Raw genomic sequence first — 21,165 nt, 5'->3', positions numbered from 1 at the left:
CCCAGGACCATGTCCAGAGGTGTTTTGAATGTCTCAAAGGATGAAGACCCCATAGCCTTCCTGGGCAACTTGTGCTAGTGCAGGTAACAAGGTCAAGATATCAAAGTGATGCATATTTATTGCATTAAAAAACCCCAAACCTCCCCAGTCTAGTGTTGTATTGTATTTTTTCAGCTGATGACAATAATGAGCCTTACCCTGGGGCACACACACATTCTAAGTTCCCTGAGTTTTCATTCTTCTCAGTGCTACTCAAGATGTAAAATAGAGGAGCCCTTGAAGAATCAGGTCCTATCGAAGTGCATTGCATCTGATCCCAGGAGAACACAGAGCTGTTGCTGTGCCCACCTTGCAGGAGGGGAATGTACCATTTGACAGGTGTTTTGGCAAGGAGCTGCAAAAGGCTGCATGCTGAGTGAGCTATGTGGACCTTTGTAACCAGTAGTAAATGCTCAGTGTTACTTCTTGAGGTTTGACCTAAAAAACATTCATATTTGGGTGGCAATTGGTGGAAAAATAGAGCCTGACTATGCTGAACATGAAAACAAAGCAGAGAAACTTTCCCCTAGCACTGTATGTGGTTTATGTTGCTATAGAGGACCATTCAGGGGGTTCAGTACAGCAGAGGAGCACTAAGTCCTAGATGCAATAAAATTTAAACTGAAGCTAGAAAGTACAAGTGGGAATGATTCCCTGATTCTGTCCATAGTTAGAAGGAACATTCAGTGCTAGAAGCTGCTGAGTGCTTCACTCTGTTAGCTAGTTATTAAAAATATATAAGTAGATAAATAGTAACAATATGGAATAGAAAAATAACTCCCCCCCCTCCAGTTGCAGGTTTCCCTTTTATTTTCATAAAGGGCTGACAGGATGTTGAGTATTCAGTCAGCTCAGAATACCTCTGAGCAGAGTCCGTGGCTGGACACCCTTGTTTGTAAACCCCAGACTAAAATCTCTCTTCTCTGTTTCCCTACCTACAGAATATTCTTAAGTACTTCCCCCCCCACTAAGAGACACCCCTTGTGTGAGAGCTTTTCCTGTAAAACGTACAATTAAAGATTGCTCTGAAGGGCAAAAAATCCACTTTTGTCAGGAAAAAAAAGCTCCTTTGGCTTTTTTGGCTTTTTGTTTCGCCTGTATTCGTTGCCAGCTGCAGTGTTTTGTAACATGTGCTTCCGAGAGCTGACAGAAACCCTGAGTCCTTTCCCTTCTCTCTGTGCACACAGCACATCTCCAGCCTGCAGCAGAGCTAGAATGGGCAGACTCTCACACTTTGGGCAGGAGAATACAAACCATTTTCTGGCAAACTTAAACCCAGAAAAATGCTCTGAAAATCATGTGGCAGGACAGGATGCTTACGATTGTCCTGAAGGAATCTTTGCAGCTCATGGGTCACCAGCTCACTGCAGTGCCTCTGAAGCTTCTGCAAACCTGCTTCCTGCCCCAGCCTGGGAGTTTCCCCAAGGAGCCTGTGGAAGAGGGTTTTCTCTGGGGTTAAATTTGAGTGTGCATCTCCTCTCTGTGCTCTCGAGAGGAGCCGCAGCCTTTGCTGTGTGATGTGTAACAAGCATCTCTCACCTCTGCTCCTGCGTGCAGCTGGGTGCAGCCGACTGGGTGCCAAGATCACAGGAAAGCTTTCTCTGGAGAGGGTCCCTTGGTCTGGCTCCTTTTTAAGTGATGGTGCTTCCAAGAACTGAGTTGAAAGGCTGAGACAGATTTTCATTTTTAATAACTGAGCTTCAGGTTCCCCGGGGAAAGATTGTCCTTCACTGGAGACCAGAAGGTCCTGTGTCACCCAAATTCTTTACTTATTAAAGAGATAGATGAGATCCTCTTACAAAACTACAGGAAAGTCTCTCCTTAAATCTGGAGAGGTGTTTGCTGTCTCTTTCTTACACTCTTTGAGTTTTATGCTCCCTCATAAAAATGCAGCACAGGTCTCTCACTGCCAGGACTGATGGGGCAGGAAGAGCTGTGAGGGGCAGGGAAATCAGGAGCTGATGCCTGCACCCCAGCTCTGCCAAAGGCACGATTCTGCAGTGGGATTCACCCATGTGATTTGTGCTTAAGGTTGTGCATGTGCATGGTAGGGCAACGCCGTGATGGAAAACACACAGAGCTCCTGGCAAAGGTGCCAGCAGGTGGCAAGCAGTATTTGTGTCCATCCTGCTGGAACTCACCTTCCTGCAAACGCCATCCTCCTCCCTGCCTGCCTCCAGAGGCAGAGTAGATTCAGACGTGGAAAACTCGTAGCAAAGCATGACATTCTCTGGACCAATTTTCATTATTTGCTTCCAATTTTTTTAATGGTCTATTTTCATGAGAAGAAAAGAACAGAGGAACTAGGGGGTGGGGTGCTCACTGGAAATTGAGCACAAGGGCAGTGAAGCACCAGAACTGTCTTCTCTTTAAAGGGAGACAAAACCAGAATGGCTTAAAAAAACTTCCATGGACAAAACAATCTGCAGTTGAGTAAATCACAAAGAACTGCTGTACTGGAAGTCTTAGACCTTGAGTAGCTATCTCTTCTAATCTCTAGGTGTACCTTGAGTACAGAAGTGCTGCCTGAGCATGGCCATAGGTTTTAAAAATCTTACCCAGATCTTGGGGTGTGAGGAAAACTTAGGGGTAAAACAAAGTGGGGAAACCAAACCAGGAAGGTTCCAAGCCAGTTGGGTACCCACAAACCTGAGGCAGCTAAAGCTTTTGTGAGGGTCCCACATAGACATCAAGATAGTTGCTGGGTTCAGAGGAATGGAAGAGGAGAAGGCAGAGAAGGGGGTAAGCCAGTGTGAGCCAAGAGCTAGGAGCTGCGCACCCCACCTCTGGTGGCTGTGGAGCACAGGACAGCCAGCACCCACTTCTCTGTCCATGACTCAGGGTTGGTTTGTTCCCCCTGGGGGAAGCACCCTGCCTTCCTCACTGCTGCTGCACAGCCTCATGCCCGACGTGACTCATCACCCCCTGCCCTGGGACTAAGCAGGCCTGTTTCTGGTTAGAGCAGCTTTCATGTTCTTTTCCCCTTTCTTTCTCTTTCACTACAGATTTCTGCTGCTTTTTCTTTCTCGTATCTCTGCTTCTGTTTGCTAATGCTGTCTCCTCTCTTGTCTTCTCTTCCTCGTGTCCTTTGCAGCTTCACCAGCCCCTTTGCTTTCTACCACCTGCCCTCAGTTTTCAGTTGTCTTTCTCTTGCTCTTCGCTGCCAGGGTAGATGACTGGGGATGGCAGTCCCTAGCACCACCACGGAGTGTTACTAGCTGTAGTTAGTGCTTTCTGTTGTCAAAACACTTTACAAACAGTATTGTTATGGTAACAGAGAGAGGCAGGCAAGCCAGTGTCAGACCTACTTCATTGACAGGGAAGTTGAGACAGCTACCTTGTGCATCTGCCTACTGATTTTTGGTACCCAGTCTGAGGTGCCAGCTGGCCTCCCAGAATCACGGGGCAGCTTCAACTGTGTGTTTGCCTTCAGTGCCAGTTACTCAGCATCTCACACTATCTGCTACATCTGCTCAGGGACATCCAGCAGCTGTGCAGCAGCACTGACATGAGATTGCTATACTGAAGGCTGGCTGTGCAGTGAGGTTCAAAAGCAGGTGGCACCGGAGTCACCACTCTTTTAGTCAGCAGCCATGGCTGGCACCTTTGCAAGCTGGCTCGCTAGCCTGCAGCTCCAAGTGCTGAGTCAGGCTAGTGTGCCTGGGCCCTCCGTAAAGTACCAGACTATTTTGGAAGGGAAATCACAATAGGGGGATGTGGCAGCTCCCGCCAGGGGCCCCCGAGGCTGCTGGGTCCCTGCAGAGTGGTGCTTGCCTTTGTGTGCAGAAGGCTCGAGGAAGCCCACACAGCTCCACACCAAAAGAATGAGCAGCTTGCTTCAGTATTTCCTTTCAGTTCACTGCAGCCTCTCAGGGATGGGGTGGATTGCAATCCAGCAAAAAGGGAACATCTTGTGTGCTTTTGTGTGCCCCTGTGCTGCCATAGCAGCTTCGGAAAGGCTCTTTGGCTCCACATGCACACACAGACTTTCTGCTAGAGTTGCCTAGGAGGTGATACTCTCAGAGCTACCCATCCCCAAACTTCTACTGAAATCAGCAGGTTGCAGCATGCAAGCTCCAATTAATTTATCGTGTTTTACAGCAGACAGTATTTTGGAAGTTTTTCTGGAGCACTACAAGTAAATTCAGTGGTTAAGTGAGAGTAAAATTAGGTCTGGCAGAAGACAGGACAAAGAAATGAAAGATGACTTGAAATGAACCTGTAGAGGATATTGGGCAAAGCAACCTTGGCTGGCTCAGGACTCAGAAACAGATACACTGAGACAGTTTTAAGATCACCTTTATAACTCTGAGATCTGAGGATAAAGCATATCACAGAAGTGAGGGAGGTTATGTGTGACAGACAAGGGAACTGTTCTTAACTGGAACTGGAGCTCTAGACCATGCACACATTTACCCCAGATCTATGCCTGTGTAACATCATCACTAGCTTAAAGGAATTTAATGCTAAGCTATTAGCTGAAGAACAGAGGTCCTGGGCTTAGTTTTTTTCAGTCAGTTCCATGCCATAATAACGCCTAGGGTCTCAGTTCATGCATGCCACAGAATACTGCCTCTCCTCAGCCCGTAAAGTCTTTGGGCACGGAGCAGCACTGACAGAAGCCCAGCAGGATGTTAGAGTGTCTAAGCTTAAACAGTCCAACAGCAGCTGTTGCAGCCCACCTCTATCATCTTCCAGTGCTTTTCTTATGGATCCTAATGTCTACTCTGGGGTGCCCCAGATGTACGAGTGTCCTATGAAAGATTCTTCACATGTTTAACATATTAAAATGCCCAAACAAACATAATCCAGCCATGCTGATCTGCTTGCATAGTGGACTTCTACTTACAGGAAAGCTTATAAAAGATACATTTGAAGTCCTTGTACTCAGCCTGTTCATGAAAAGTAAAGAACTACAAGCTAACTGGAAGTTAGATAACTAGCAGATAAGGCAGATACCTGTATGCTTCTGAGCACTTACAGAAAGCATCTGCCTCGGTGAGCTGAAGGAGTAGAAGGTCTATTTTTGACATCAAGCACCTACCTACATTTTAAACAGAAGACTTTTCAGCTTATAAAAGTGGGAATTTGAGAACAAAAAAAAAGCCATTGGAGAATTTCAGCTAGAAATCAGTTGTAGCTGTTGTCAGCTGACATTGTATCCAAAGGGCAAAGGCTAATTTTCCTGGCATTAATTTGTCATGAACACACCGCTGCCGTTTAGCACTCACAGGGTGAGGGAGAGCTGGCACCAGCCCTGCACGATGAGAAAGGAATTTGATGTATGACAAGCAAGTGCCCTCTAGCATGAGTCAGGGGCCTGAAAGACTTCTGAGAGAAACTAAAGAAACAGACATCCCAGCAGGTAGGTTGAAGATGGGTTGGCATGTGCCTGGTAGAAGTCTTCTAGCTATGAGGCACATGCTTACATGAGAGACAGACAGGATTTGGGAAAGCAACCAGCCAAAGGCAGGCACATTAAACCAGATGAGCTCCTGGTACTTCACCTGGCTTGCACTACAAGGATGGCTTTGGCTCAGACCTTGCCAGGGGCTGTACGTCCTGGAACAACTGACAGCTCAGTGCAGCCTGGCGCAGGGAAGCCAGGGGTCCCTGAGCCGGTGGGGGCATACGTGCCACATGGCACAGCCCACACTCTGCCTCAGTCCCTATATATAGCAGCAAATCCCTGCAGGGGGCAGGGCAGGCTTTGGCCCCGATCCATTACACCTGGCCTGTCTCACACACCATGAAAATTTCATGTTGTTTTGTTCCGCTGTCTCCTGCTGGCTTTGTTCCTCCCAGGCCAGTGCTGACCAGCAGCCTCCCGGCCAGGCAGCCAAACAACGTCTTCTGCTGCTCCTGCAGCTTCTCATGGGCCGTCAATCAATGGCCTTGCTTCTTGGAGGTTTATCTTGTGACTGCTGAGAGAGGCCAACGCTGGGGATAATGTACAAGCTGGAAGGAGAGACACCAGGAGCATATTTAAAGGCCATTCTTAGTTTTACACACGAGATTTCTCCCCAAACTATTGTCATGTTCAAGCTTTCACTGTAAAACAAGTCCCTGGGGATTCCAGGTCCAAACAGGTGTTGCAGCACGAAGGGACAGCAGCAGCCTCTCTGCCTTGTCACACCCATCAGATAAACAAGACAAACCAAATCACCTTGTGTCAGGCTGGCTGGCAGGTCATCTGTTTTGGCTGAAAGAAAGGAAGCTCATTTATAGAGATGAGTCAAAAGTGGAGCTGTGCTCCTGATCTGCAGAAGCTTTGGAAGGTTGGTTAGAAAACATGGTTCCATGCAGACCATGGGGACCAGGGCTGCGAGGAGCTGCGATGAGCTCTCAGGCAGCCAAACCCAGAGCTGCTGTGTGTGCCACAGGGTCCCCACCTTGCTTCAGACAGAGCTGGGGTTTGCAAGGCAGATTCTGACTGGTGGACACTGGCTGCTCTTTTCTGCAAGGAGCCTGGACAGACTGTCTGAACTTAGGTAGCACTGCAGACCACAGACATGAAGAGTTTCTTTCATTGGAGAACAAAGATCTGTCAGAGATCTTCCCACTAATTCATTTGATGTGATGAATTCTGAAGCCAAGCTGCTCTTTGCATCCTACTCAGCAATACCTTTTCAACCTTTTTCATTGCTGTCCCTGAGAACTCAGATGAAGGCCCACCAATGCATGTTAACCAAACAGCTTTGTTTCATGGCGAGATGAAGGAAGATGCTCATGCAAAGAGTTTCAGGATAAAGGTGAGAAAAAGTACTCACATTTCAGAACAGCTGAAGAAGAAAGGCAGGCGAGTTCCTTTTACCAGCAGCAGAGGCTTTTTCAGGGGGAATGTTTTACCTGATCTCTTGGCTCCCTAAACCAATTCTAACAGATTGACCAATTTCCATTTCGGCATCTAGGATAACCCTAACTCTGCGTTTGGCCTTGTAGAACAAATCTCAGAAACCTCACTGCTGTCTTGTTGTGTGCTTGTAAGCACCTGCATGCAGCGAGGCAATGCCCCACCTCTCGCAGTGGGGAGAGGCTGAGGACGAGGGAAGTCAAAACCATACAGTTAGTCCCTACAGGCAGATCAGGGGACCATGCAGGCAGCTGGCCTCATCCTTCACTGCTCTCTGCACCTTTACAAGATCCGCTGCCATTCCAGTCCCACGATGTTTTCTAGCTGCTTCAGATGTTTTTGTGTGCTAGGTTTGAATGCCAGCTACTTTCATAAGCAGCTGAACAAGGTTGTCAGTTCAGACAATCTGTTGTGAGCCTTAAGATATGGAGCAGTTCCTGTCATTCCTAGCCCATGGACAGAAATAGTATCTTTAGCCATGGTGATGGAGGAGATGAAAGCAAGAGTGTGAATACTGATATGCAAGAACCATGGTAGAATGAAATCTACACCTTCCTTAAAACCATGGCTGAAAAGAAAAACTCTTGCTTTTTTGTGGCTGGGTTCATGGCTGCCAGGTATTTGGTGTTGTCCCTCATCCAACCATGGTGAAAACAGCATTAGCCGGGCTAGGTCTGTGATTCAGTTGGCAGAGATGGCCAGAGAAGAGGTGCAAGGAGGCTGTGAGATGACGTGACCAGACAGGTCTGCGGTACAGAGCACAGTGCTACAGCTTTGCACAGGCTGAGCAGCTACAAGGCATGGTGGCAATCACACACCGCATCGCTCTCGCAGAGGCTCTTGCCACACTGCACTCACTGCACACGCTGCAGTTGCTGTGAAGCCACATGCAGGACCAGGATTCAAGCATATTGTTTGCTTTCTTGACGTTTCCTTGGTGTGGGGGCAGCTATAACCTGAGGAATGCAGCTGCCTCCTCTTCTAGCCTTGCTTTTGAATCAAAGTGGATACAACTGCTGTGGTTTGTGCCTCGCTATGATGTCCAGGCTGGTTACGACAAGCAGATACCGCATGAACCAGGTACTTGTGTCCAAAGGCATTACTGCTCTCAGCAAATAATCCAAGGCCATGAATCTCTGTAGTGTCCACGGAAGGGTGAGGCTCCAGACATGCCCCAGCCTTCCTGATTTCCTCCAGTACTGCCCTGCTCAGCACTGTAAATCTCATTGCCAGTGCCATCTGCTCCTGGGCATTGGTCATCTGATGGGGGCTCACCAATTCCAAAGTGAGTTGCTATACAGCGGCTGTGGAGACGTTTGGCAAACCCAGGCCTTGCTGTGTCTTGGCCTTGGTGTATAGGAACACATCTTTTTCCAGCTAGCACAGCTCCCGATGGCAAGGAAAATACCTCACCTCACAGCAGAAAGCCAGCCAAGGCTGTAAGCACTGGTACAGCCGATGCCAACCCCTCCTTTTTTATCCTAGAGAGCTGTGTAGGATTTGAAGACAGTTAAAAGCTGCATGATCTACTGTGGTGCTGACCCTGTCTGGCCCAGCAGTCTAGTGTAAAACAAACTGCATGCTCCCCCACACATGCTAGCCCTGAGCAGCACAATGCAGCCTTTGCAGGTGATTCTGGCTGAGCCCCTCTGCAGCCCCTGCTCCACAACCTGTCTTGCAGGTCATGTGGATGCAATAGTGACAGGACTTGGCTCCCAATAACTGATTGCATACAGGCACCACAGGAGTCATCCGGCTGATGGATCTTGTGTGCAGCTTTAGCAGATGTTCTCTGCTTCTAGCAAATCAAAGGAAATTCCTGTAGGCACAGTGTAGCCCTCAAGATGCCAGTCAGAGCACCCCTTTTATAGGTGAAACCTGAGACTTTCTGGGACTACAATGGAAAATCTCTTTCTAAATGTCATCTCTAATTAGTCTGTGGCTGTCTGGGTTTCTCTGGGGTAGAATCCTAGGCCAGACATGGTCTGCAGGCCTTTAGCACTTTCAAGGCAGCCAGGGCAGCTGACCCAGGTTGATGCATAGGTATATCCCAGACCGTAAAGGTCAAGCTCAGTATGAAGCTGAAAGTTTGCCTACAATGTTGCTTAGGTACCTCCTCACTTTATTTTTCTTCTCCTTAGGACAACTTTCCCATGTATTGTGACCACCATACCTTGTCTGGGCTGAGTATAACTTTATATGCTTTATATTGCTCTTAAATTGGCTGTTTAATTTCAGCTGTTTGCATTTCAGCCCACAGGTCTGCTCTCTAGTACTCAATTCCCCTTTCCTGATGGGTAGGGGTCAGTGGGTGATAGAGCAACTGCTATTGTTGAGCCCTGGATGCAGGCTAAATGTGGACAACAGCACAGTTCTTAGCAGTCAGAAAGATCCTCTGTTTCACCGTTTGTACAGATGTGGGTTGCCAGCTGTGCTAGGCAGAGCTGGCTGCTGTTTGTTGAGTTCCAGCAGAGCACTGCATCTTCTTTGGAGTGTTGTGAGCACAGGAGCAGAACACTTCTGGCAGGTTACAAGTGGCAAGCAGCATCCTAAGACCAAGCTCTGAATGGTTCACTTTGAATTCCCAGGGTCAAGGACAGTTATTCCTTCAGCACAAAAAGCAGCTCTACAGGTACACAGTTCTCATGGTTTTAAAAGCAGAAAACACCATATTTTAAAGCTACAGAACATCAGCAACTCAAAGCTCAGGTGAGGGCCCCAAGTTCCCCAAAGCTTGAGGAGCTGAGTCATGGAGATTTGCTGTTGTTGAACTGCCAGATCAACTCAAATAGTGCAAGTCTCCAAATGTGCTTCACCAGAACTGCCTTACAGGTTGCCACTGATAGCTTACAGGAGATTTCCATTTCCAAAGGCTAGGATCAAGAACCCCACTTAGAGTAAACACGTCAGGTTGTGAGACCTTTCTGTGCGGTTAGAGGAGAGCATGTCTTATTTAAAAGCAGAGTGAAGGAGAGAGGCTGTGTGAGTGGCAAGCAGCAGGCTGCAGCCCCTGTGAATAATTGAAGTGGAATCGAATGCACACTGCCATGCCAGGGCTGCTCCAGACCACGTCTCGCCGGGACAGCTGACTCCTGCTGCAGAGGTAATGGAGAAGGTGCTGGCCCAAACCTCGGGAGTCTCAGCCCGAGGCAGAACAGAGATACCAGGGTGAGAAGGGGCACCCCTAGTAACACAGAGTATAAGGAATTTGAAAACCGGGCAGCAGTCCAGGGCCTGAACACAAGCTGGCAAAAAGATCGTTCAGTGATGCCAAGGGCAGCCAGAATCTTCCTCCTGAGGAAAGGATGCCAGGATTTCTGAAACGGTGATGCCACAGGAGTGGAAAGACTCTAGACGTTTTCTCTTACTCCCTTCAGCACTGACCATCCCTGAACAGAGCTGGCTGACACTAGAAATGCTTTCGCCCTGTGGCACTGCAGCTGTACAGGACCACAGCTCCCAACATGTGCTGAACATGGGGCACATTGCCTTTCACAGCCAGAACACAACCCTCACTGCTCATCTTCAGGCACCGTGGTTGAAATGTGCTCATCTAAGAACTAAAGCACAACCCCCTCCTCACATCTCTCTTTGTGGGAAGAGTTTTTGATCTGGTGTGGGTAGAATACCAGGAGGAAAGCAGTCCCAGGACGGCCATAGAACCCATGGTCCCAAATCCTCTACATGTTTTGCTAGAGGGAGTGCAAATGGTCAGTTAGAATACAACAGGAACAGGACAGGAGAGGAGGATGATCTGGGATGTCTCTGGGTGAATTCTTGGAATTCTTGCTTGAAATTCTCTAATATTGTGTCTTTCTGAGGGAAGATTTGATTCTCTATCTTTTTCCCACATCTCTCCCAAAACTGTTTCCAAGTAGATCAGCAAAAAAGGATTCCAGTGACAGCTTCTGTGAAAGTTTTCCTAGGAAGCCAGTTGCACTTTTCTAAGCACTGATCAAAATTAGATGGCAAGTCTTACAACAGAGAAAGACTTAAATCTCAGTAGAGCAGCACTCTTCTGATCTTAATGCTAGCAAGCTACTGACTGCTTGTGTTCTGGAGTCCATTCCCTGAGACTAAACATATATCAAAGCCTTTCCTAGGCATGGTAGTTACAGAGCATTGTCAAGTTCCATCTGCTAGCAGAAGTATACTTTGGAAACTACCTAGCTCTCTAATCCAACACAACGGGAATCAAAATCGTCACTTACCGATCTGAAAAGGGGATAACATCTTTGCTAATGGATTTTCAGTTTCCTCTCTCTCAGTTAGCCTTTTGCTGCAGGCTGGTCTCTAAGCCCAGCTCCCCAACAGCCACTACAGGCAGGACAGAGAACCACAACTGTTACACCTGTAGAGACCCAGACTGCCACCTCTTGGGAATAGAGCAGAGTTTGATGGGATGAAAGGAAGCATCTGCACAGCTGCAACTGTAGGGGCAGAGAGTGGTTTTTGGTTGCTTCCCAGTGACCTGTCTTTCTTAGGTGTTTTTAGGGTGCCCATCACATTAGTATCTGAACTCCATCTCAGCTGTCTGGAAGGCAGTAACAGAAAACTGCCATTTGATCTTGCTCCTTCTTTATCTAATCTAATCTCATCTATCTAGAGCATGCTCAGCAGCTTGGTATCTGAGCACCTCAGAGAGATTACACCAAGTCAACAACCTCCTTTGGCATCCCACTGCTGTACTGGAAAAAACCAGCATTCGCAGACAGGGAAATCCAGATCAGGGCTGTGTGCAGTCACGGAGAGCTTGCAGAGGATGGATCAGGGGAGCAGAGCTGTTGTGGGTGAAAGAAGCTCCACTTTGTGTGGAAGTCTTCCAACGGCCACATCATAACCACTCATTAATTATAACCCAGCTGATACCTAACTCGGCGTGTTCGATGTGCAGCACAAATGTCCTAAGATGTTTAACAGATGGTGAAAATTGAACCACAGGTAAAATGTTGGTCCCAGACTGCTCAGATAGCAGCAGAGCCAGGGCTGCAATCCTTGGGCCTGCATCCAGGACAATAAATTCTTTGTGCTGGACCTGAGGTAGCCTGGCAAGGAAGTTTTTATGCCTCAGTGGGCTCTCAACCCACAGATCTACTGTGGAGGATAAGTCCCCTCCTCCCATCTTCTGCTCTCCAAGCCTACATTGCTGACATCTCTACTGATTGCAGTACCTCCCCTGTGCTCACTTCTTGCTGGCACACCAGGGCCTGGGAAGGTGGATGAGTACACCTGGATCTTAGCTGCCCGTGGGCAGAAGAGGAGCAAAGATCCCAGGGCTTTGGACTGCTAGTACCTAGTCTGACAAGGATGGCTTTTAGCAGCAGTGCTGGCTCAAGCAGCCCACACACTCTGTCCCTGTCCCACACCAGCCCGTCCTTGGCTTGCCGTTCCAGCAGTTCGAGGGGTTGAAGGGTGACCCAGACTGACTGAGTGGCCCTGGTTCCCTGTGAGGCACATCTGAAAGAGCAGCTGAGAGATAAGAAGAGGCAGTTTGGGCTGTTTAAACCAGCAGTCCTACCACAAGAGACATTTGTTAACTTTTGCCTCAGCTGAGTGCTCGGACAGAAGCCTGGGTGCTGATGAGGCTTTTTGACTCGGCTGCCCTTGCTGAAGCATCTGCTGCGTGGCCTGCCGACAAGAAGTCATTTGCTATGTAAATTCTCATAATTTCCATGCTTAAAATTCATTGCAAGGTCTGCTGTGATAAATGTTTGCCTCCCAAGGAATAACAGAGCTCTTGATTTATGCTCTTAAAATTACCTCTGCTAAGTAGTCACAGCACTTAAAAAAAGATCTTAGAGTGGCCAAAGGCTATTTTGTGCACCTCCAGGTCTATAGTTCAAATGCCACATACAGTTTAATTGCTTTCCTGATCTAGGCTGATCAGACCTGCTCTCTGCAGCGTGGCCCCAGCCAGTGCCAGCTGAGAGGGGCTGGAGTCTGTGCCACTTTATCTCCAGTCAGGCTGAGCGAACTGTGCCTGCAATTAATAAGGGATCATGTGCTCAACTTCTATAAATAAATGAAAGGGACAGAGTCATCCCGAGGAGCCTTGTCACCTTTTAGGCACTCATGCATACCCTAAGTGCACTGGGCCAACACAACAGCTCAGGAACAAAATGAGCAATTAATTAAACAAATGTACGGTAACAGAGGTAATGGAGTAGTTCTCTCCACAATGGGAAAGCTTCCAGAGCCATCTCACTTGACCAAAGCCCGGAGTAAGCCAGTAAAGAAGAGCTAAGCGTTTTAAAAAGATCTGAGGTTGTGACTGAAAACCTGCAGTAAGCTAGACCTGGCCTCAGGGTACAGACACATTAAATCATCAAAGGCTGTGAAACTTACAGTGCAGAGACAGGCTGCTGCCCACAGCAAGCATGGAGTAACCTGAGACCACTTGGCCCTGGGAGGACCTCACCTTCAGGTTGGGCGATGCTTGGTGAAGGCTCATTGGGTATCTACCATGCAGCTGGGGCTGGTGCCCTTCGGTTGATAGCCAAGGTCATCATGTTGTAAGCACATGTGTTCTTATCCTCACTGCCACCAGCGAGCTGGTGGAAACACTGGCTGAAGGTTGCACTGCAATCATGGTTAGTTTTCTGCTCAAAGGGGACTAGCTGTGTTCAGGTTCAACAAGTCTAAGTGACGGGTCCTGCACTGTGGTTGGCCCGACCCCAGGCACAAATCCAGGCTGGGTGTGGAGTGGGTTAATAGCAGCTCTGGAGAAAGAGACCTGGGGGTGCTGGGTGCTGAGAAGCTTCTCAGGGGCCAGAAGTGCTCCCATGCAGTCTAGAAGGCAGCCCTGCCTTTAAATCAAAGACATACGGGTGTCACTCACTGAGAACCAGTGCTAGGAGCTTCAGGAAAGCACTGCACCTCTCAGGACTCAAAGGGATGGGAGAAAAAACGTCCTCTTAACTTTTCAGCCTAATAGGAATGACAGTGTTGAGATGGGAAAAGAACATTCCAGAAACGGTGTCAACAATGTCTAAGTCCTTCCAGCACTCTTGTCCTGGCAGAAGAAAAGACTCACCTTTGAAGCCCAGGTGGCTGCCAGTGGTACAGAGGAGCAGTACAGCAGTGCTGAATGCATGCTGAGTGTTTGTGCAATTCTGTGATAACTGTGCTTAGAAAATGCTCTGCAAAACACCTCGAAGGGAGGTGCAAAGCTGTGGAAATCTGGGGTGAAAGAAGGAGTTCCTAAAAACACCTGGTGGGAAGAATTCAACAGCTGTTCAGTCAGCTTTGCACTCACTGGAGAGAGGTGGCTGAATGCTCAGGCTGCAGGGAAATGCTGATTGGTGTAGCTGGCAGCAGGCAGGAGAGCTCAAGTAAGGCCAAGAGGTTTCATCAGCACTCCTGTAACTGCAGTTCCACAGGGCTGCTCCTGACTGCACCAAGACAGATCATGGGTCACCTGACAGTCCCTAGGCATGGCACTAGCAAAGGATCATTTCTGTGATCCAGTAACAATTCTCATCTCTGTCCTAGAGTTGCAGAGACTGATGGGACCATATCTGCCCTGGGTTCTGGCAGTGACTCAGAACTGTGAAGGCCTTGATGTTTGCCATACCTTCAGCTAGGGCCTATGCTCCCCCAGGTACAGCTTGCTTGGTTGGCTGAGTATGGCACATCCAACTGTGCCAGCTTGTCATGGGAGAAGGCCTCTGCCTAGGGACACCAGGATGTTACAGCACCCTTGGCTGCCTCCTACACTGGCAGAAGAAACAAAGCTGACCCCCAGAAAGCAGCAGGCAGAGCATAGGAAGCAGGGGCTGTGATCTTCTCCATAATTAGCAGCCTTTGAGTGATGCTAGGGAGCTCACAGCAGACAGCCTCGCTGCTGCCCTTTATCTCAGGCTTACAGAGCCAACATGTGGCTCTGATTTACCTTCTCCCCACGCAAATTACTGCATGGGGGAGTAGCAAGGGAAATAGGAGGCTAGACATAAAAATTACCAAGCAGTCTTTGCTATGTCTAAAGAAGCCCTCTAAGGGAAAAATTACAAGAATAGCAGAGAAATTGAGCAAGAAGGTTGGGATGTTGTGTTAGGTGAATGCAAAAGGGAGAAAATGGGAGGGCAGGTCCTTGGCTGTTGTGAGCAGCTGCAGCTTCATTAAATAAATGAGGCCAGGTTGATTTACACTATAGGGGATCTGTTACGGTGTGTAGTGTCATTATGATCTTTAATGAGCAGTTTTCACTGCTATTAATTCAGCTGGTATTAATAATTTAGCTTTCAGACTGGCCAAAATAACCTGTTTTAATCACTAAGATTCCAAATTGCCATCCGAAGTTGTCTTTTGAGAACTGCCCTGACAAAATGCCTGGAGGCAGATCTGCCTGTCTAGACTAGGAAGCAGAGTGATAATGGGTATCTATCGGTTATCATCTTCTAAAGCATGGGAAAGGAAGAGGAAGCTCGAACAGGGTGTAGTGCCTTGTGCACTGAGCTAGCTTGAAGTCTTGCCTCTGGTGAGCAGAAATCTTGCACCATCTTCCCTTCATCTCCACTACCCTGTGCCCAGATGTACAGTATTGCTCACTGCTTTCAAACTGGTGCTCTCTGGACCCTTTCTGTAAACCAACTCACTAAGGCAGCAGAAAACGTACCACAAAACAGAAACGAGTATGTTTCTGAGTCAAACCAGCTGCTGGAAGGGTGCACACGAGTGCCAGAGCCAAGGAAGTTGCAGGAAAATGCAGCTGGGAGGCAGGATAGGAAGGAACAGATAATCTCCACTGTTGTTCAGCAGTGAAGCTGGATCACTCTACCTGGTAAAACTACAGTCTCTAGCCTTGGCAACTGTGCTGAGTCTAGCTGGGTGCTGTGAGGGTGGATGACCACTTCAGTTCCACACCAGCCATTCAGACGTATATAGCCCTGAGCTGGCTGCTTCAGGAGCTGTAAAGTGCAAGTAAAGCTTTGGGATCAGTCTTAATCCCCTCTTGTGTTCAACACTTTTCTGATACTTAGTCAAAAAATAGTCTTTGCCCTTAAGACATGAGAAAGACATAAGACTCTTCACAGTTGGCTTCAGGCACTTCCACACATGGCACCACTCAACCCACATCCTCTTGCTATAGGTCACCTTATGCACCTTAGCCCATGTCCAGCTGCCTGTACCCCACTCCTGCCCCTCTCCCTTCCCCGCAGTCTGTTGTATTTCTTCCCTTTCTTCTGCACCACCTAAACTCGACTTCTGCTTTTGCACTCTGTGAGCTTAACATTTTTCTCCTCTACCACCTGAGTTCAGACCTCTCCTTCTGAATTCAAGCTTACTGAGTTTGGGCCTTATTCACCTCTTCCAGTTCACTGTCCCCCCTCTGCAGTTCAGATTCGCTCAACTCCTGGCTCAAGGGCTGTTGACACAGCTGGCTGTGTGAGTGTCTTTCCTTCAGATGGATAAAAACTGATCAAGATTTGGCCCTTGGAAAATTTTTGTAAGGCACATGGCCTATTTTTCATTGTGTTGAGTGTGTTTGTTCAGCTCCTTCTGGGTATGACAGGAGCTGGCTGACTTGGGTGCACAGCACTGCATGTTATGAGGGTGTCCCTGTTCGTTTTGGCCTCACCACTCTATGCAGCCCTTCTCTGCAACAGGCAGAAAAGGAGGGGTAAAACACCTAGCCTGAGGCATGAGCTGTTAGTGCAATATAAAGAGATTTAAGCAGGAGCAAAGGGAGAAGGAAATAGGCTGAATATCAGGAAAAGCTCCTGCCAGTGAGACGTGTTTGGCTGTGAAATCTCCCAGGGGAGAGAGGTCAAAGCCTCATTGTTTGGAAGTAGCGCTGGTCAGAAGTGTTCTGGGGCAGCGGCAGCGGGAGTGGTGGAGGTGGGGAGAAGAGCAGCAGCTGTGCGCGGCAGAGCGGGCAGGTCTGCGAGGGGAGGCGGCTGGATGCACGGCGAGGAGGAGCAGGAAGGGCTGAAGGACGAGCGGGGCTTGCACCGGCGTCAGGCACACGCAGCAGGAGCGCAGAGGCACAGCGGCGAGCCGCGGACAGAAGCGGGGAGGGCAGAGGTGGAGAGAGGCAGGAGCAGCAGAGATTCAGGACGGGAAGCAGTGGTGGGAAATGCTGTGAGAAGCCCTGCAAGGAGCAGGTGTGGAGAAATGGGTGACAACAGCAAGGTCTCGTTTCGGGGTTGTGAGCACAGTGGCCTGGGCTAAGCAAAGCTAGAAGATATCAAGGGTCAGAGATTAAGACATGAGATTTATTGATGGCATTATGTCACAGAATCACAGAATCACAGAATCTATCCAGTTGGAAGAGACCTCCAAGCTCATTCAGTCCAACTTTCAGTCCTGCACTGCAGGGTCAGTCACCACTAAACCGTGTCCCCAAGCACGAGTTCCACAGGCTGCTTGAACACCTCCAGGGATGGCGACTCTCACACTGCCCTGGGCAGACCATTCCAATATTTGAGAACCCCTTCACTGAAGAAGTTTTTTCCTAGCATCCAGCCTGAACCTCCCCTGGCACAGCTTGGAACCATTTCCTCTGCTCCTGTCCCTTGCCACCAAGGAGCAGAGGCTGCTCACAGATTGTTCCAACCTCCCTTCAGGGAGCTGCAGAGAGCAATGAGGTCTCCTCTCAGCCTCCTCTTCTCCAGCCTGAACACTCCCAGCTCCCTCAGCCCTTCCCATAGCCCAGGTGCTCCTGGCCCTTTTCCAGCCTCATTGCCCTTCTCTGAACAGGCTCCAGCCCCTCAATGTCCTTCCTGTGGTGAGTGGCCTAGAGTCGAACACAGCACTCAAGGTGTGGCCTCCCCAGTGCTGATCACAGGGAGATGATCACCTCCGGTCCCTGCTGCCCTCTATGTGTCTGACACAATCCAGGATGCCATTGGCCTTCTTGGCCACCTGGGCACTGCTGGCTCACGTTCAGTCACTGCCAACCAAGAGCCCCAAGTCCCTCTCCAAGTCACAGCTTTCCAACCACACGTCCCCAGGCCTGTAGCTTACTGTGAAGTGGTTGTGACTCAGGTGCAGGACTGGGACTTGGCCTTGCTGAACTTTATACAATGAGCCTTGGCCCATGGCTCTTGTCTGCCCAGATCCTGCTGCAAAGCCTCCCTACCCTCTAGCAGATGGACATAGCCACCCAGCTTGGTGCTAGCTGCAAACTTACTGAGCTCTCATCCAGACCATTGATGAAGACATTACAGGGGACAGGCCCCAGTACTGAACCCTGGGGGACACCACTAGTGGCTGGGCGCAGCCAGCTCCATTTCCCGCCATTCTCTGGGCCTGGACATCAGCCAGATTTTTGTCCAGGGCAAAAGGCACTGAGCTAAGCCTTGTGCCAGGAGCTGCTGAAGGAAAATGCTGGGGGAGACAATGTCTTTGGCCCTTCCCTCATCCACTAGGCAGTCACCTTGCTGCAGGAGATCAGCTCAGCCAGACAGGTCCTGTCTGTCATAAGCCTTGCTGCCTGGGCCTGATCCCCTGGGGGTCTCATAGCTGCCACCCCCTGAATGCTGTCTATCCTAGGAGGCTACATGCAGCTTTCTCATCCTGCACTGGGATGAAATCAAGACATTCCAGTGCATTCCTTGACAAAGGTAGGGTCAGGCAGACTCCAGAAGCAATCAGCCCAGCATTTTGGGGCAGTTCCTTGGAACAAGAAGGACAGACACAGGGAACACCCTGACATTTCCTGTCTTCTGAATGACATTTGCTTGGTGACATGAGCTCAGGGAGACCAGCCAGTGTTCACACTGTACTGTAGTTCATTGGCTACTCACTACTTTTGTTCCTAGATGACACACATTCAGTGACATTTCATTGCTGTCACTGGAGCTAGCTTCCCGACAGGTACATCATATTATATCAATTAGCTGAGGTTATCTCTCCCCACACACACCCTATTGAAGCTCACTGTTTGTTCCATGGTGCAGCAGAAGGGAATTCCCAGCTCAGTTTCTTTCACCAGAGCAGCATTAACACTTCCTTTGCTGTAACCCAGGCTACTCATTTCATGTTGCTGAGGTCTGCTATGTAGCTTCTACCCAGACCTGCAGAACAGAGAGCAACGCTTTGACTTGCCTGCCAAACACTTCCTGCGCTCGATTTTTCTTGAGATCAGGAGAACGGTGAAGAAATACAGGATCTCTCCTGTGAAGGAAAGATCTCCAAGTGATGAAACTGACCTAAGGCCTCAGTCCAGACCATGTTTGTGAGACGCTGCTCTAAAGCTTTGTTTTCAGTTCTGGCAAATCTCTTCAAATGCCAGTCCACAAAGAATAGTGCACACTCAGTACCAGACTTGCCAACTTCATTTGAGGAAACTGCTGATAATGACAACAGCAATTGCCTTCTCATTCTGCTCTTCAATCCTGTCTCAGAAAGCAGACCTTACTTGGATTACTAATGACAGCCTTTTTGCTCTCCCTATTGTTTTGTTTTCCTTAATTGCCTTCGGAGGGCTATTTCAAAAGCATATTCACGACAGTAGTACAAGAAAAGCTTTCTGCAATCTTATCTCTGGTGCGGTGACCAGGACCTTCACAGTAAAGTAAGTAAGCTACCAGTTCCAAGGCTAAAACAGTTTTGCGGTAGTTCAGCACTAATAGAACTAATCTGGTGTAAATTTGTTGAAGCTGCTGGTGTTTTCCGTCTCCACATTCACAATGACCGAGATCAGGATCTGTTGCCTTAGGCTGTCTGCAGAATTAATGAAAAGAAAGGGTTTGAAATGAAACAGATTAACTCAGTTTTGTTAAGTTTAGGGTTTGGGGTCTCTTTGGGAAACGAAGGGGTCAGATTGGAAATGAAACGCTGATTGTTGCCTTGTTTCAGATCAGTTGAATTGCACTCAGTAGTCACTCCAGGAGGGCACAATGACTTGGTCTCTTAGTTGCCAGTGGATAAATCTTCTAGGCAATCTCACGGCTGGTAGTGAGAGGCAATCCCGACAAAAAGCCCAAGTCCTAGGCAACAGGGTCACGTTTTCCTCTCTAATTCTGAGGTATTCCTGCGTGCCAGGGTTGGACGATTCTGATGGAGCAGGGCATGTTATTTGAGTAGTGCCAGGGCCGAGGACAGAGATCTTTGCCATCTAAAGACTCCTTTTCTAGGGCTGATGCTTTAACCAAAGCCAACAGTGCCCCTCTGTGGTAATACTGTGGTGTAGCACAGGGCTGACTCCTGCTCTCTTGCCTGCATCTAGAGTGCCGCTTGGTAGGAGCAAGAACTCAAAATGAGGTAAGGAGGGCAGACTGCCTTTGTGTCAGGAATGTGTCGTATATACTCCGTTTGCTGCAGAAGAGCCTGAACAGATAGGACAGGCCAAGGGCGTCCAAGAAATACAAGAATGGAATGCCCAAAACAGCTGAGAGCTGCTTTGGAGATGTGGATTCCACCCCATCTGTTCAGCATCACACAGGGACAAACGTTCCTGTTTCTTCTGGCTCCCAAATCTGGGATGCATTCTGCAAAGGTGCAGAGCACTTACAGTAACTGAAGCCAGTCTGGGCTCTGAACATGAAGAGCCTCCAAAGTTTGTAGAACTGGTTTCTCGTACAAAGTATGAGATTAATTAATTTCATTTTGTGGAGAAATGCTGCATTTAACTGTAGTGGCTAGACCTACAAGATAAGAATATCATCATCTGGGTGCCACTCAGAAACCTTCAGAGTTCTTCAGCTGTGGCTTGAAAATGATAGTATGAATAGAGAGGATTCTGTGAGGAGACTGCAGAATCACAGAACATTAGAGGTTGGAAGGGACCCCCAGAGATCATCGAGTCCAACCTCACTGCCAAAGCAGGATCACGCAGGGTGGTCCACACAGGAGCATATCCTGGCAGGTTTGCAAAGCCTCCAGAGAAGGAGACTCCACAACCTTTCTGGGCAGTCTGCTCAAGGGCTTTGACAGACTCACTGTAAAGAAATGTTTCCTCATGTTGATCTGAAACCTTCTATGTTCCACTTTGTAGCTGTTGCTTCTTGTCTTATTGCTGCTGACCAGTGAAAAGAGATTGGCCCCAGCCACTTGACACCCACCCCGCAGATATTGATAGACACTGATCAGATCTCCTCTCAGCCTTTTCCAGACTAAACAGCCCCAGGGCTCTCAGTCTCTCTCCATAGGGGAGATGTTCAAGTCTCCCCCAGTCATCCTCATGTCTCTCCATTGGACTCTCTTCAGCAGGTCCCCGTCTCTCTTGAACTGAGGAGCCCAAAACTGGACACAATATTCCAAGTATGGTCTCACTAGGGCAGAGGAGAGGGGGAGGTGAACCTCCCTAGACCTGCTAGACATGCTTTTCT

Source organism: Pogoniulus pusillus, chromosome 1, assembly GCF_015220805.1.
Source record: "Pogoniulus pusillus isolate bPogPus1 chromosome 1, bPogPus1.pri, whole genome shotgun sequence".
In the NCBI taxonomy this organism is placed as follows: Eukaryota; Metazoa; Chordata; class Aves; order Piciformes; family Lybiidae; genus Pogoniulus; species Pogoniulus pusillus.
The sequence above is the reverse complement of the archived record's forward strand: the minus strand, read 5'-3'. Positions refer to the sequence as shown.